The sequence below is a fragment of the Amblyomma americanum genome, chromosome 9 (genome assembly GCF_052857255.1).
Source record: "Amblyomma americanum isolate KBUSLIRL-KWMA chromosome 9, ASM5285725v1, whole genome shotgun sequence".
NCBI lineage: Eukaryota > Metazoa > Arthropoda > Arachnida > Ixodida > Ixodidae > Amblyomma > Amblyomma americanum.
Genome location: NC_135505.1, coordinates 26,743,242 through 26,759,482, shown reverse-complemented (window position 1 = coordinate 26,759,482; position 16,241 = coordinate 26,743,242).

Below are 16,241 nucleotides of genomic sequence, written 5' to 3'. Positions count from 1 at the left end.
ACTAATCTATGCCCACTACCGTTCGCCGAGCCCCCGTTCCTTGACAAGCCGTTGTGGCGGCTCACCGAGCCCCTCCCGCGAAAACTAGAACCAGCGGCCTGCGAAGGTAAGGCCGCTAAGGAGCGAGAAGTCGAACGTCCTCCATCGCGTTTACCACCAGATAACGGCTTTCAAACAAGGACAAATGGTGCTAACAACGGATACGAAGCTTAGGACTTACCGGTGGCCACCGACGATGTCGCAGTTACCTCTTTGGTCGATACGGGAGTGGACTATTCGGTCATGAGCAATGGGCTGGCAACGGAACTCAAGAAAGTTTTAATCGCGGGGACTGGGCCTCAGATTCGCACGGCTGGGGGGAACGTAATTATCCCTGCCGGCGGGCGTACTGCGATGGCTCCAATACAAGGATTCATCTACGTTTGTGACTTTGTGGTCCTACCTCAATTTTCGCGCGACGTCATACTCGGCCTGGACTTCTTGCAAGCTAACAGCGTCGTTATCAATCTACAACAGCCGAGCGTGACGTTTTCGCTGACCCAAGCCATTGCGCATACCGACCCAGACGACTCCGGGATGCCGACCTTGCGTGTTGCTACTGGCAAGGGGAAGGTGCCGCCGTGGTGCAGCACGACGCCAGTGCAAAGCGAGTCACCCGGTGACCGCGATGTTCTGGCGGAAAGGAACGTGAGCCTTTTACTCGAGAAGGGGATCTGCGCTGCAAGAGGGCTTGTTCGCTTACGGGATCGCTGTGCAGCACTCTTGCTTACCAATTTCGGAACCGAGTTTCAGCCCATTGCGAAAGGAACGGCTGTTGCATATGCTACCGAATTCGCTGCACCAGTGAAATATCCGCTCTGGAATCGCCGTCGCCAGCAGCACGAGATGCAGAGAGCGTTCTGTCTAGTGTAAACATCAAACCCGGCTTGTAGGCGGGTCAGAGGCGGCGCCTGTTGGAGCTCCTTAAAGATTTTGCAGGTTGCTTTGCCATGTCCTGAAAGGTAAGGCGCACACTAGTAGCCAGACACCTCATTTCCGTCGGCTACGAGATTATCCTGATATCCCAGCACCCATACCGAGTGTCGCCGATGAAATTAGAGGCTATACGGAGCCAAATACAAGAAATGCTTACCGACGACGTAGTCGAACCATCCGCCAGCCCCGGCCTGGGCTTCGCCTGTGGTAGTGGTGAAAGAAAAAAGACAATACTTTAAGATTCTGCTTCGATTATCGCAAGTTAAATCGAGTCACGAAACGCGACGGATACCCACTTCCACGTACTCGATGACACCTTGTATCGACTGCGTAATGTTGAATATTTCTCCTCACTCGGCCTTCGTTCGGCATGAGTATTCAGTTAGCGTGTGCGCATGTTTATTTATTTGTTTATATGTTTATATGTTTTTTTTAATTTGGGATTGTCGTGACTGTGAGAAGCATGCGTATTTAAACACATCTATACTGTAGTTGTTGTGTAGTAATTGATACAAAAACTTCAGGCGGGATTCTTTTGCCCCAGATGATAGTGATGGAAGGCCAGATGATGCGGCAAGATCGGTAGGTGAGTCAGAGGGTTTGTATTTGTTATGAATGCACCTTACAGATTTTCGTTGCACCTTGTCAAGCCGAGTGATGTTAGTGATTGATTGTGGGAACCAAACAGTGCTTGCGTATTAAAATTGGCCTTACGAGGGTAGTGTAGGCAAACAGTTTGGTGTTCTGAGGGGCCAGACGAAGGCATCTTCTAAGAAAGAACAGCTTTCGCAAGGCAGCAGAGGTAACATTGGCTATATGTGCGTCCCATCTTAGGTCAGAAGTTAAAGTTAACCCTAGGTATTTATGTTCAGAAACCCTTGAAAGCGTTGATTCCTTGATACTGTAGGCATAGTTATATGGCTGTTTTTTCCTGGTGACTGTAGTGCAAACGGATTTTTATTGTTTAATGTCATCCGCCAAATTTTACGCCATTCAAGAATTGTGTTAAGAGAGCTGCATAGCGTAAAGTGGTCTTCAGGATTTTTTATCGTCTTGTACAGAATGAAATCATCGGCGAAAAGTTTTATGTTACACTGAATATTGTTAGCAATATCGCTGATGAAAACTAAGAACAACACTGGTCCTAGGACAGATCCCTGCGGGACTCCTGATGTAACGGGAACTGGTCTTGATTGAACTTGTTCGAAAGTTACAAATTGTGAGCGGTTCGTCAAAAAATCTGTGATCCAGTGTAACACTTGGCCATCTCTAATTATGATGCGTAGTTTTGTTATTAGTTTGTTGTGGCTTATATTGCCAAATGCTTTAGAGAAGTCTAGGAGTATTATATCTGTTTGACTGCAGTCGTCAATACTAAGGGCTAGGTCATGCACAACCTCTGTTAGTTGGGTGACATTTGATAAGCCAAGACGAAAGCCATGTTGATGAGGTGACAATAGGTTTTCCGTCTCCAGAAAGTGCTTTAAGTGTTTTGCTATAATGTTCTCCATGATTTTGCACGACGTACTGGTGAAGGAAATGGGTCGATAGTTAGAGGGTGAGTTTGTATCTCCGGATTTATGAATGGGTAGAACCTTTGCTTTTTTCCAATCGTCGGGTAGCTTCGAAGTTGATAAAGACTTGCGAAAAATGATACTGAGATATTTACTGCACCATTCTGCATATCATTTAAGGAACTGATTTAGGATGTCGTCTGGACCACTTGCTTTCTTTAGGCCAAGGTTTAGCAGCAAGTTAAGAACACCTTCATCTGATATGTGGACAGGACCAATACCTGGCGTAGATGTGCAGGAACTGTTAGGGAGAATGCCGTCATCTTTTGTAAAAACAGATTTAAAGAAATCGTTGTGCATGTTAACTTTCGTTTGTTTTTTCTTCATGGACAGGTTGGATGTGGCTGTTTTATCTTTGAGAAAATATTTCCAGAATCTATGAGGATTATTCTTAAGAAGTGTAGGGAAGGTTCGTTAAAGTACTGTTCCTTTGCATGCTTTGAAACTTCTTTTAGCTTTGCGACTGCACTGGTTAGTTTCAATGATTTGGTAGCATTTTGCCCCTTTTGTTTAATTGATATACGGAGCCGCTTGACTTGCATTTGTGCATGAATGACGTCCCTTGTAATCCACGGGTTGTTTTTCTTAGGCCGTTTTATTTTTCGCGGAACGAATGCACCTACACAGTAGGTTACCGTATTTCTAAACTGCTCCCACAAGGTGTTCACTTCAGTGGTCTCACGCGAAGCAGTGTCGAAATATGATTGGAATTCGTGCGCTAGGTGTGTTACAATACTAGTGTCGTCTGCTTTAGCAAAATTAGTTACGATGTGCATGCTTTTCTGATATATTATACTGCTCTGTAATGGTAATCGGCAGGTAGGTACACTGTGGTCCGAGATGCCTTCTATGACGTCAACCTGAGCAAGTGTTTCAGGAAAGTGATCACTGATTAGTATTAAATCTAGGATATTACCAGTTGTTCCTTGTGTACGTGTGGATGTTCAAACAATTTGATGAAGATTAAAATTGAACATTAAATCGATGAGGGCCTCTGAAGCTGTTGATGTATATTGCATTGTTGTCCACTGATAATAATTGTCACCCATGATAATAATTCGTGAATTTCGGGAATGGTACTGAAGGAATTCCTGAATTGCAGTTATGGCTTCATGTCCGGTAGAAGGACTTCTATAAATGCTGCCGGTAATTATGTCTGCACCTTTACAAATAATCTTGCAGAAAACAGCTTCTGCGCAGGGAACTTCAGGGAGAATAACAAAAGGTAGCTGCCTCCTAATCAGTATTGCCACGCCCCCTCCTCGTGAACCACGGTCTTTTCTGATGACGGAGTAGTTTGATGGAGCGATTTCGTGACTTGAAATTTCAGGTGAAAGCCATGTTTCGGTGATTCCAATTACGTCTGGTTCATGACAAAGTAAGAGACTTTCAAGTGACGGCGTTTTGTTCACTATGCTTCTTGCATTTACATTTATGATGTACAGTTCTTTAACTGAGTTTTCTGACGAGTCACTCGAGGGCTGAATTCTGTGTCCTTTTTTGAGCATAGGAACTCTGCTATTTTTTTCTTCGTCCCAAAAATAAACGCGCTTACGTATGATCAGTTTGACAAAGGACAGCGCAACCTTTTCCTTACTTTCTCGTTCTTGTTTGGCGCTCGCCCACAGTTTCTTTCTAACATCTCGAACTCTGGCAGGAAAATCTTCACCGATAGCGTATATTGTGTCTTTTAGTTCGAATCCGTTTTTCAGTATTAGCCTTTTTTGTCTCGAATCTAGCAACTTCATAATTGCTGGCCTAGTCTTGTTTTTTTCCGGTCTACCTAGCCTGTGAAATCGCTCAATGGCGACCGCTTCTATTTCGGGGGTATCTTGTACTACAAATTTTTTCACTCTTTGTTCAAGACTTTCATTAGTTTCTTCTTCCTCCTCCGGCAGTCCGTATATAATTAAGTTGCACCTTCTGCCTCGATTTTCAAGCTCATCTATTTTCTTTTCCATTGTTTCAATTACGCGATCCATGCGTGAAATTTCGTTTTGGCAGGTGGCCAGTTTCTTTTCAAGCTGTGATAGGGCATCAAGCTTCTTGTCTATATCAACAAGGCGTACTGCCTTTATGTCTTTTATGTCACTAGCGATATCTTTCAGTTGTTTGGCAATTTGGGTTAGATCCGGGCCTGGATTAGTTTCAATATCTCCACCTAGGAGCAACAACTTGCGCAATACCACAGCGATACAAGACAACTGCTCACGGCACCACTTGAGCAGACACATTTACCAGATAGTTTTCTCACCTACACAATATAGAGGAACGGGTTATTGCTCCGCATCCTGGTAGCGCTGCCGTGCCCAATACTAGCAGATTCTTCGTAGCGCGTATATATATGCCAGTTTGGTGGCGCTTCCAGCAGGTCATGTGCTCCGATGAACACACTTGTAGCTGTTGGCCACTGGAACGGGTAATCATGTGCGGTCAGCGATGGCAGATTGCGCACGGGGAAGCTGGTGGTTCCGGCTGACTGTGCTATAATCAGCATGAGGATTCATAGCGCACAGAATACACAGGACACAACACAAGAATCCTCATGCTGATTACCCACTAGCCCGAACCCTGACCCTTCTATGTGCTATAATCTTCACGGTTCCTTCGTGGTTGGGGGTGCTGACTGGAAGCAGTGCACCGAAGACGATCTGCAAAATATAGAGGAACGGGTTATTGCTCCGCATCCTGGTAGTGCTGCCGTGCCCAATGATTTTCTTGACGACTTGCGCCGGACTTCGGTTAGCGCGCAAGCTACCCGAAGTTCGGGGATGCTTCGGATGACTGGATTGCCGCCCTAGGCAAACACCACACGCAGGAGTCTGCACACACCGGCACGAACACCGGGCCATGTTCGCATATATATCCGATGGCGGGCTACAGATGCACATCTAAGGCAGTTATGCCGACGGTCACATTTGCGCAATAAAAAATGGCACTGTCAGATATCGGTCTGCAGTATAACACATTCGCATTTTGGAGAATTGAACGGCGGCCATAATTCAGAATTCCTGTGCTGTCGAAATGTGTTTTTACATAGAGCGAATCGGTTATTTCTTCAGCAAGCAGCGTTTGACACCATACTGCAACAATCATTTCAAGCCGTGATGCACGTGACTACATGCAACACAATGCCTGTTTGTTCAAGCAGAGTAATGAGCCGAATGTTCCACCTAACATGATCTGCAATTTTTAAAAAATAGGCATTTTGAATTAAAAGAGTGCTTTTTTGATGTAGCACTGTCAGCTCTGTAGAACATTACAATACAGTTAAGGCGTGCCGATTAGTATTCTGGTTAACTAACACTAAGTAGTAGACTTTTAATTACTACTGTTAGTTATTTAATTTATTGACATACGTGTAGCCCACCGTAAGTAATAACCGTATCAGTTTTTGGAATCTCGAAAACGTTTTACCCTCGGTGCTGTGGCCCCACTAATTTTGGCAACATCTCGCCAAAATGCATGCGCTTTCAAGAAGCTTGCAGGCAAAGCAACCCGTCCAGTGTACGTAACTCGTCGTAATAGCCAAAATTTTTCGGGCCCCTACGCCGAGAGTAACTACGTTTTGAAAATTCTGAAAACAGACGCATATATTGCATACCGTGGGCAAAATGTCGGTAAACCAATGAGGAGACTAACAGTAATGATAAAGCGTTAACTACTCAGTATTAGTTAACAAACATACTGGTCAGCACGTCTTAGCTGTATTCCGTTGCGCTGCAGCGCTGTCAACGCTGTGCAGAAAAAATGATCTTCTAACTAAAAAAGTCTACTTCTAAAAGGTTCCACGCCATCTTAGATAAAACATCCGGTATAACTCACCGGACATAGCAAAGTTGGTCATTGAAATTCGCTTTTCCTCAAGAATGCAAAATTGAGGAAGGCACAGTTGCGTAAGCGCTTAGATGCTGTCTTTCATGAAAAAAAAAAGACGATGCGTGGCAACAGCTGGTAATTTCTTTTACGTCAAGTTGGCTCTCTGGAAGTGTACTTTCTTGTTACTTAGAGACATTATTTAAATGGAGGGGGCTATGTTGAGCCTTATTTGTACGTCATCATTTTATTTGTTAAATGTGCCGTGCAAAATGCAGGCGTCAGTCCTGTCATATTCTTGCTGTTATTCACTGCCTGAGAACGGTGTTTCGGATAACGGTTCAGTTTCAGCACCTGACTGCTCTCATTTTACCTTACCACATCTACATGCATTATATGTTTTAATGTTTTATGAGCAGTCCCAGAATTATACTGTCCTAATTGCATTCCAGATCAGTTCTTGAGTCATTTGCTTAAGTGCTTGATCACAAACAGAAATGTAATTTATAGGCGGCAGTTCACTGAACAGGTAGTCAAGGCAGCTGCTAATTGTGCAGCAAGAGTTAAAGAAGGCAGACAGAAGTAAATGATTTTACTCTGCAGATGTATAACCATGACAGCACTACCTCTGTCGTATGCACTGTAATAATAATTTTTTTTCTGCTAGTATTTAAAAATTCTCCCTGCACTTTGACAGAGTCTGGGGTATTTTACCTTGAGCGGATGCTAGCAGAAAAGGGCCTTGATGCTCCAAGCTAACCCATGTAAGTTGGTTTCTAAAAGTTTCCTAACCCCGGAATATTCAGTTAAGCTTGTCCGATTCGAACACAGCGCTCTCTGCAATCATATTAGTAATGCATTAAAGTCATAGGAGATTCTAATTCTGCAGCCAGTTTTTTTTACACTTGCGGTTACATGCATATTCCGTAAAGACAGACATTTTTTCTTCGCAGTTTACTAAAATTCACCTCATGGAAAAGCTAAGTGGCTTTTCTGCAGTTGTATACAGAACAGAGCTGTTAAAAAACGACTCATTTCTCTATCTGAAAAGAGGTTAATTTATTCATCATCATCATAACCAGCGAGACCACGTCCACTGCAGGGCAAAGGCTTCTCCCATCTCTCTACAAGTAATCATGTCCTTTAAAAGAACTTCTATTTGGGCTAGATGGTTCATTTCGATCCAGAAAGGAAAACAGTAGCGCCGAAAAACACACAGCCACAGTAGAAGACGTAGGACCTACGTCGTTCTTCTACGGTGTCTGTGTGTTTTTCGGCGCTACTGTTTTCCTTTCTGGATCCTGTCCTTTGCCAGCTGCACCCAACCTATGCTCGCAAACTTCTTAATCTCATGCGTTCACCAAACCTTTTACCTCCCTCTGCTACGCTTGCCTTCTCTTGGAATCCACTCCGTTACCCTAACGGACCAGCGGTGATCTTGCCTTCGCATCACATGCCTTGCCCAAGCCCATTTCTTCCTCTTGATTTCGACTAAGATTCCATTACCACGCGTTTGTTCTCTCGCCCAATCTGCCCGCTTCTGGTCTCTTAACGTTACATCTACCATTTTTCTTCACATAGCTAGGTGCATTGTCCTTAATTTAAGCTGGGCCCTTTTCGTTAGCCTCCTAGGTTCTGCCCCGTATGAGAGTGCCAGTAAGATACAGCTGTTGCACAATTTTCTCTTGAGAGAAATTGGTAAACTGCCATTAATGATCTGAGAGAACCTGCCATATGCGCTCGACACCATTCTCATCCTTCTAGTTATTTCCCTCTCATGATACGGATCAGCTGTCACTATCTGCCCTATACCACTTCCAGCCTCTCGCTACCAATTGTGAACTGATGTTCCTTTGATAGTTTTTAACATTTACCATTACTTTGGTTTTCTGCACGTTAATTTTAAGAACTATCGTTGTGCTGTGCGTGTGTAACTGATTGATTATGCTTCGCAGCTCATCTCCTGAGTGTCTTAACGAGGGAATATCATCAGCGAATCGCATATTGCTTAGGTATTCTCCAATAACTCTTATCCCCAACTGTTCCCAATCCAGGCCTCGGAACACCTATAAATGTTGAACGAAATTCGAATCAATTTCTGAGAAAAAGAAAAAACTTATGAGTCAAAACAAACTTTTCAATCATATGAAGGAAAGAATATGCCTGAGCCTGAAATTACAGCATCGTTCATTTGCTTCTGCAGAAGACAGGTGGTCGAGCTTAACATTCAGACACTAAATATTGCACACAGCAGCTTGACTGAAAAGGAAATTAGTAATATACGAAAGAAAACATAACGCCGTGTCAAAATTTTCAAGCATCAGCAAAGCATGCATTAGAAGTGGTTGCAAATCATTTTATCAACATTCAGCTCGATCAGCAATTGCTTTTCTAAGAGCATTAAACATATTATCAGCAGAATTATCGACATGCACAATGCCAGGTGCATGCATTCCACCTTCGTACTGTAATTCAATAAAGGGGCAAATTTTTTTGAGTTCAGCAAAACAGCATGGGCTGAATATCGGTGGCCTTGGGTTAGGAATATGAACGCTTGTAGGAATCTTGTGTGCATTTTAATGAAAAATGGCCCACTAGAGTCGTTAGTAGAGTTCTACCTGCTGCTGCCTAAATTCCCTTGCCCGCCTATAATCTTTTTTTCTTTGATATACTGCAGAACCTACTACAGGGAAGAGACAGCATGACTGGACCTGCTATTTCTTGCACGCTACTCGTGTGCGCATGATGGATTGCCATCAATGTAGCCGCTATAAAATTGTTTTCAGTTTTTTCTTGTTGTGGGGAGCCAGAAAGCGAACGTTCGGCCGCGCTAGGCCAGTTAAGATACTACGAGGCCGGAGGAGACGAGCTCGCGGGAAATGTTTCCCCCACAATGCCTCGCCTCCTTGGCGGAGAGCGGAGCGCCGCGCCAGAAAGTCAGCGCACGTCAAGTTCCCGAGTCGGAGAGCGACCTTTCTCCCGCGCGCGCAGCGATGTCGCCATCGGTAGCGTTCGTGTCACTGCGATGCTGGCGTCCTGTTTTGTTAGTTAACGTAGCTAGAAAGGACACCGCGGAGAAGGAAACCAAAGGCGATAAAGCGATACTGTTCCCATAACTAAAACTGCGTATTGCTACTTGACTCCTTTTCGCATGGGCTGTGAGCCTGTCTTTCCACGTCTCCAGCGGATGCTAAGCAAGACAATGAAGCAGTAGCGTATATGAGTGCTTGAAAAGTGGTATTGTGTGTGCATCCCGGAAGATAATCTGATATTTTAAAAATTTTTAGTTGTCAACGAGAAAATTTACCGATATGAATTGAAAGCGATGCGAAAATCTGTGCCACACATATTCCTCAGAGTACGGGGACGCTAAGAAAAACCTAGACGACGACATGGTGAACCGTCGAAGATGTCTTTTGGCACGCGAATAAGTATTCAAGACGTTGAAGATCGGCTTTTTATATTGGCGGAAAGCTAGCAGAGTGCGCTAGAAACATGTTGGAGCATTAATGGCACAAGAAAAAAGTCAACTTTCATTGTTTTCAATGAAGAAATTGTATTGCCATAGACTGACACGTCTCTGTTATGATTTACTTGTGTTAGTTGTGCAATCAAGAATATTTTATTTTACAAGAGCACATTCTCAATGAAGATGTCAATCACTGTGCTGTCGACAGTGCTTTTTAAACCTATGTCACCGTCAGTTGGTCCATGTTCGTTTTTGGCTCTCTTTTCCACAACCATTTAAAGGGATATCGGGAGAGCACTTTTACGGGGGCGTTTTTGCTGCCTCCAACACGCGCGACACATATCGCTTTTATCAGAAAGGCTTGTTTGCTCGGCAGCTATATGCTCCCAGATTAGAAGTGGTATGCAGTCGCTGACGTTCACTTCCGTGCGACTCTTCTCGTTATCACGTCTCCGGACCAAAATAGGGCACGTGGCCTGGCGAGAAAAAACCGCGATTTCGTAGGGCACTGGACCTGAAACGGTATCGTCACCATCAGAGCAGGCTTGTTGCGCAAGTGATAACCAGTGTGCTCAGAAATCACGGGGCGAACTCTCTTTGCCTTTGTAGAATCATCCGCCCTTCTGTTAGGTGGCGTTCGTCATTCCTAAGCACTGCGCCAGATTAGGCCCAGTAGGCATCGCTGAAGCAGTGACGCTGACATGCCCAATAATGCATTCAACTGAAGAAAGTAGGATGTAACCACTTCTCCGGAATGTAGTCACGAGACATATGAGCGTGAAAACGGAAACGCGTGCCCGATAGCCTCGAATGCACTTGTGGCGACATGCGGCGGCTGCTTTCAACTACAAAGCGGAAACAGAGCTGCGTTTCTTCCTTTTGGCAGAAGGCAAGGCAGCACAACCCATTCCACCAGGTTGCGAAAAGGGTCCGCCGTGTATTGCAGGAAATTTGTCTGCCACGCAGTACCGTGTTCACGCTCATAAGTCTTATTACTGTACTAGTTAAGCAAGACTAAATTTACACGGTTTATCTCTGCATATTTTGTAGGATTCATTTATTATTTTTCGATTTTTTTCTGGTGTGTCTTCAGCCTTCTCTGAACTGAAGGGCTGATGTTGCAGCGTGTAGGCGCTCGACATTTAACGACAATGATTAAAAACTCGTCAAAGCGCATGCCAGGAATAGCCGAAACACAACAAAAATCTTACTTTTTTTTCGGCCAAACCTCCTGTACTGTTAAGATTTTTTTTTTAAAGCTTCCTAAACGTTCCTACCAAAAGTTGGGATGAACAAGCCATAACCTGTATTAACCATTTGCATTTTCATGAAACTTTTTAAAAAATGGCGCAGTAAAATTGCAAGAGCATGCAGGCTTGCCTTTGGTGAAAGCACTGTACTCCAACTGACAATGACAACAAATTACATTTTACCTGTATCGATGATTTAGCGCTTTGTACTGGTTTGTAAACGGAGCGTTCTTACGCTAGGAAAGAACGAAAACTGATATAAAGGTATCGTCATAAACATCAGAATACGCAAACAAAATCCGTGCGTTGACGCCGACTTATGACGTGGATCGAAGAGACTATACTGCACTGCCATTCTCTTTAAAACGGTGCCAACGTGTCCGTTTCTCTGAGGACATCAAGAGTTAGACTCGGCTGGCGGGAACAATTTTCAGTCTCATTTTTTCGTCGATAAACGAGTCTTTCGCTTCCGGAGAAACGTCAACATACCCAAAAAGTAGAAATTAGTTTTTCGTAAAAAAATTAAATAAAAGGATTTGTCCTCATTGTGCTTGAAAACACCGCTTTGGAAGGACCAACAACGAAGGCGACAATTGTTTGTAGAGCGCGGGAGGATCAATATGTGTAAATCACTTAACTTCCAAACAAATGTCATTGAAAAAAAACTTACATAGGAATTATTTAATGGTGTACCAAGAGTGATAGCTGTGAATGGATAATAAAAAAAAGATTTCTAACAAAATATTGAGGCCGTGCATATGATATAAGGCAGGCACACTCAAATAGATTTCTACTTGCGATCTAAGACAGGCACAAAAAAATTTATTGGAAAGCACTGCTTGCCGAAGGACATCTTTACGGCAAGAAAACTGGAAATGTACTAGCACACAATGCTCGCAATATATTTGTAACAGGGTTGCATATTATGAGTTAAAGATTATAAATTTAGACCACAATATTACGCATATGTTTACTTTGAACGTTACCGCAACATTTGCGTTAGAACACTTTACACAGTTTGTTAAAAAAATTTAGCATACACCATTACAAGAATATTTACTTTGAATGCACGGACTTTCCGCTACCTGACGCCGTCATGAGGGCCCACGCAAGATACTTCAAGATGACTTCTAACATCTCCCCCTTTTTGTCTTTATGACAAAGTTTTGAATCACCACCACCCTAAACAAGTTTTATCTATAAAATTATGGTCGAATAAAAGTCTTTACTACTACTACTACTATCTATAAAATATATATTTGACAATTTTTGCAACAGAACAGTTACAAAATGACATGTATTGTTACTGCAGCTTAATAACACTTTTATTACATTATTTCAGTGCTCGGTGTTAGCTTGCGAGCTCAAGATTAAGAAACTAACAAGTCCTCTGGCTGCCGCAGGGATGTAGTGGTCGTTACATGTTACACGAACGTACCTCACTCATCAAGTATTTTCGAATCGGCGGAAATCTGATAAAAAGGTTACAGCGTGTTAGAACCATGTTAGAACCATTGTGTTAGCTGTGAACAGCCTTACTTGTTTGGTGTAGGAAGCTGTGCTCTAATGATAGAGAGAGGGACTCAATGACGTAGCTTGCGAGAGTGCACGTCATTGTCCGCGTCCTCGCACTGATGAGCTTGCGTACAAGCCCCTCTGAAAGTGAGCGAAAGACGCGTATCACGCATGCCGATGATGAGTCTGTCAGGAACCAAGCGTTCTCCGCCGCATAGGATGGACAGTTGCATCTTTTGAATAATTTTAGAGTTCGGCGTAAAATGTGTGTATGCTCTCACCACGTAGTTGAACGCGCATATGGAAGCGGAAAGACTCATAGAGTTCATTTGTAGGATGCACGGAGTACTCGGAGAAGTGTTTGACAACTGCATCGTACGACAGCAACGAGGCTGAGTCAAGTGTAAACGTCGAGGAGCGGGCGAGCGTCCGTGGCCATGGAGTAAAGAAGCGTAAGTACTTAGACGGTTTGAGAAGTTGTTCGTAGTCAGAGACGGCGGCATAATCTTCGAAGTGAGGCTTCCATGAGGACCGGCTTGAGCTGCTCCAGAAGGCGAACACGTCAGGTGGCTGCAGAGTTACGCGTAGCCAACAAGCCAATTCAGCGTTTGTTTCAAAGGTCATCGATTCGTGTTGTCGACAGTCTTTGAGGCGGTGGAAGAGTGGAGTTTCTCAAGTTGCTGTCACTGCCGGCACTATTTCGTGTGGGTTTTCGTAAGCGGTCGTGATGCCCAGAGCTAAAGAGCGACCATCGCCTTTCGGAAACACACTCAAATTTCGTTTATTTACAACAGCGAGCCACATCAAGTATTCAGCCCAGAGGTTAAAGAGTTAAATGGGGCTAGTTGGTGCTTTTGATCCACAAACTTTGACGTATTACTAGCGTTAAAATACACTCAAAGGAAAGATAGCAGAAACTACAGGACAGAGGCTAGGCTGCAAGTGCCGTTTATTGCACACGTATATGAATAAATCACTATGCGCATTTGCGCATGTTCGATACACAAGACCTATTTGATTAACACTATCGCTGGTTATCGCCGACACATAGAGTACAAAAGAAAAAAGTAACTTCGCAATAGATTTAAGCGTGCCCTTTTTGCCAGGTATGCAATTTCTTTACTCCTGAGGACTATTGAAGTGGTACAGCCGCCGCGGTGGCTGAGTGGTTCGGCGCTCGGCTGCTGGCCCGAAAGACGCGGGTTCAATCCCGGCCGCGGCGGTCGAATTTCGATGGAGGCGAAATTCTAGAGGCCCGTGTGCTGTGCGATGTCACTGCACGTTAAAGAACCCCAGGTGGTCGAAATTTCCGGAGCCCTTCACTACGGCGTCTCTCATAGCCTGAGTCGCTTTGGGACGTTAAACCCTCATAAACCAAACCATTGAAGTGGTACTTACGTAGTTCTTTCCTGCTTTATTGATGCCAAAAGCCTCATATATTCCAATATCTACCAGCTTGTCCAACCGCTTCAGCACGCGAGTGCTGCGAAAAAGAGGCGTGCACTCTTCCTCCTCTATTTCGCCATGTTTCTTTGTTTTGCACTTCCGGCAATGGGCCGCCAAATGGCCACCTCCCATCAGGGCGGCGACTGTTGTTCGATACTTCCGCAATCTTTCATTCAGGCACTGGCCCGTCTGGCTTATGTAGCACTTGCCACAACATAGTGGTATAAGGCAGACCACTCCAATGATGTATGCTTGGTTCCACAGGCTATGGCCTCCTTGGTGCTGTTCACCATGTGGCAAATCCTGGACATTTTGAGTGGCGCCGAAACAAAAACGCGAACGCCGCATTTTCCCGCCACCTTTTCGAGGCGATGGCACAGGCCGTGTATGTAGGGCACACACGCGGGACGTCCCTGGAGACCATCACTGCTGAGGTGTGCTGACTTATGTCCATGTCTTGCCTCTTTGAAAAGGCTCTCGGCGACGGAGATGAGAGGGCTGTCTGGGAAGCCAGCGTTGCTCAGACGGAGACCCTGTTGAACACTCAAGTTCACATTGTGTTCGCATGATTTCTGAAGGGCGGCTCTTAAGTTGTTCAAAGCTATCCCTCTCTTAACAATACTTGAATGGGCCGAATTCTAACTTAGTGTTGGCTTTTTTTGACGGAGTACAATACGTCCAAGAGACCGAATGATCATTAAAGCTGATGTTTAGATAGAGGTACTGCCGACAACCTTCAACCGGAACCTCACGAGTTAATCTCGATCCCTTCGCACATTCTTTAGAGACGATAAAAACGCCCTCCGCAATGCCATCCCTTTCCTCAGGCGCCACTCCTTTCCCGGTGGTTCTGCACTTGGCAGCAGTGACAGCGCTACGAGCAGGACACTAAGCCATTCTTTCTGCACCTTGCAGGTTTTGCTGCTGCCACTCCTGGGACAGCTGTTGTCGCTGCCCGCAGTACAGCTAGCTGATACCCGTGACGAAGAACCGTGCGTGCGCAAATTCCGTGGCCTGGATGAACCGCCAATCTGCTGCGACTTATCTTCGAGTCTGCTGCTCCGACCGCCGCCGTTTCTGGACACGTTCACTTTGCTCGTCGGGCAACGTGGGACGATGCTACCTACTCCGCCCCTTGAAAAGCGCGCACGCTTGGACGACGCTCTGGGCCACGACGCTGCCACAATGTCTCGTCGCTCATCATCTGTATTTCTGCAGGTTTTGCTGCTGCCACTCCTGGGACAGCTGTTGTCGCTGCCCGCAGTACAGCTAGCTGATACCCGTGACGAAGAACCGTGCGTGCGCAAATTCCGTGGCCTGGATGAACCGCCAATCTGCTGCGACTTATCTTCGAGTCTGCTGCTCCGACCGCCGCCGTTTCTGGACACGTTCACTTTGCTCGTCGGGCAACGTGGGACGATGCTACCTACTCCGCCCCTTGAAAAGCGCGCACGCTTGGACGACGCTCTGGGCCACGACGCTGCCACAATGTCTCGTCGCTCATCATCTGTATTTCTACAGGTTAGTTATCTCCAAACTCGGTGTTACCGATGCAATGATGTTTGCCTTTTGGCAGTGTCGTGGCCGCCCAGCCCTTTCAAGCGTGCTTGCTCTGCTATTGTTTGTGTTCTGCGCTTGTTGCTTCTCAGTGGGGACGTAGAAGTAAACCCAGGGCCCATGACAAAGGCGCAGGAAGAGAAATTAGACACCGTGGCAGAAACCGTATTACGACTTGAAGCGAGCAACGCCACTCTTATTGAAGCGGTAACAAAAGTGCTAAACATTCATGCGACACTGAAAACAGACCTTGAAAATCTAACCAAACGTGTTCAAGAACTTGAAACAAAACTTGAATTGGCTTCATCTGTTAGTACTTCTGCAAATCACGAAAGTGGGTTATCTAACATCGTCAATAAAATTGATGACTTAGAAAACCGGTCGCGCCGTTCAAATGTTCTGTTTTATGGTATCGCCGATAGTGACTCGTCTGAAAGTTGGGAGACGTCAGAGCAACTTGTCAACGACTTCTGCCTCGATAAGCTTGGAGTCACTGTTACTTCCGTTGCTAGGGCGCATCGTGTGGGCCGTTTCTCGACCGAGAAGGCACGGCCAATTATAGCGAAGTTTATCAACGATAAAGAAATTGAAGCCATTCTAAGTAACGGCCGCAAGCTAAAGGAAACAAATTTTAGCATA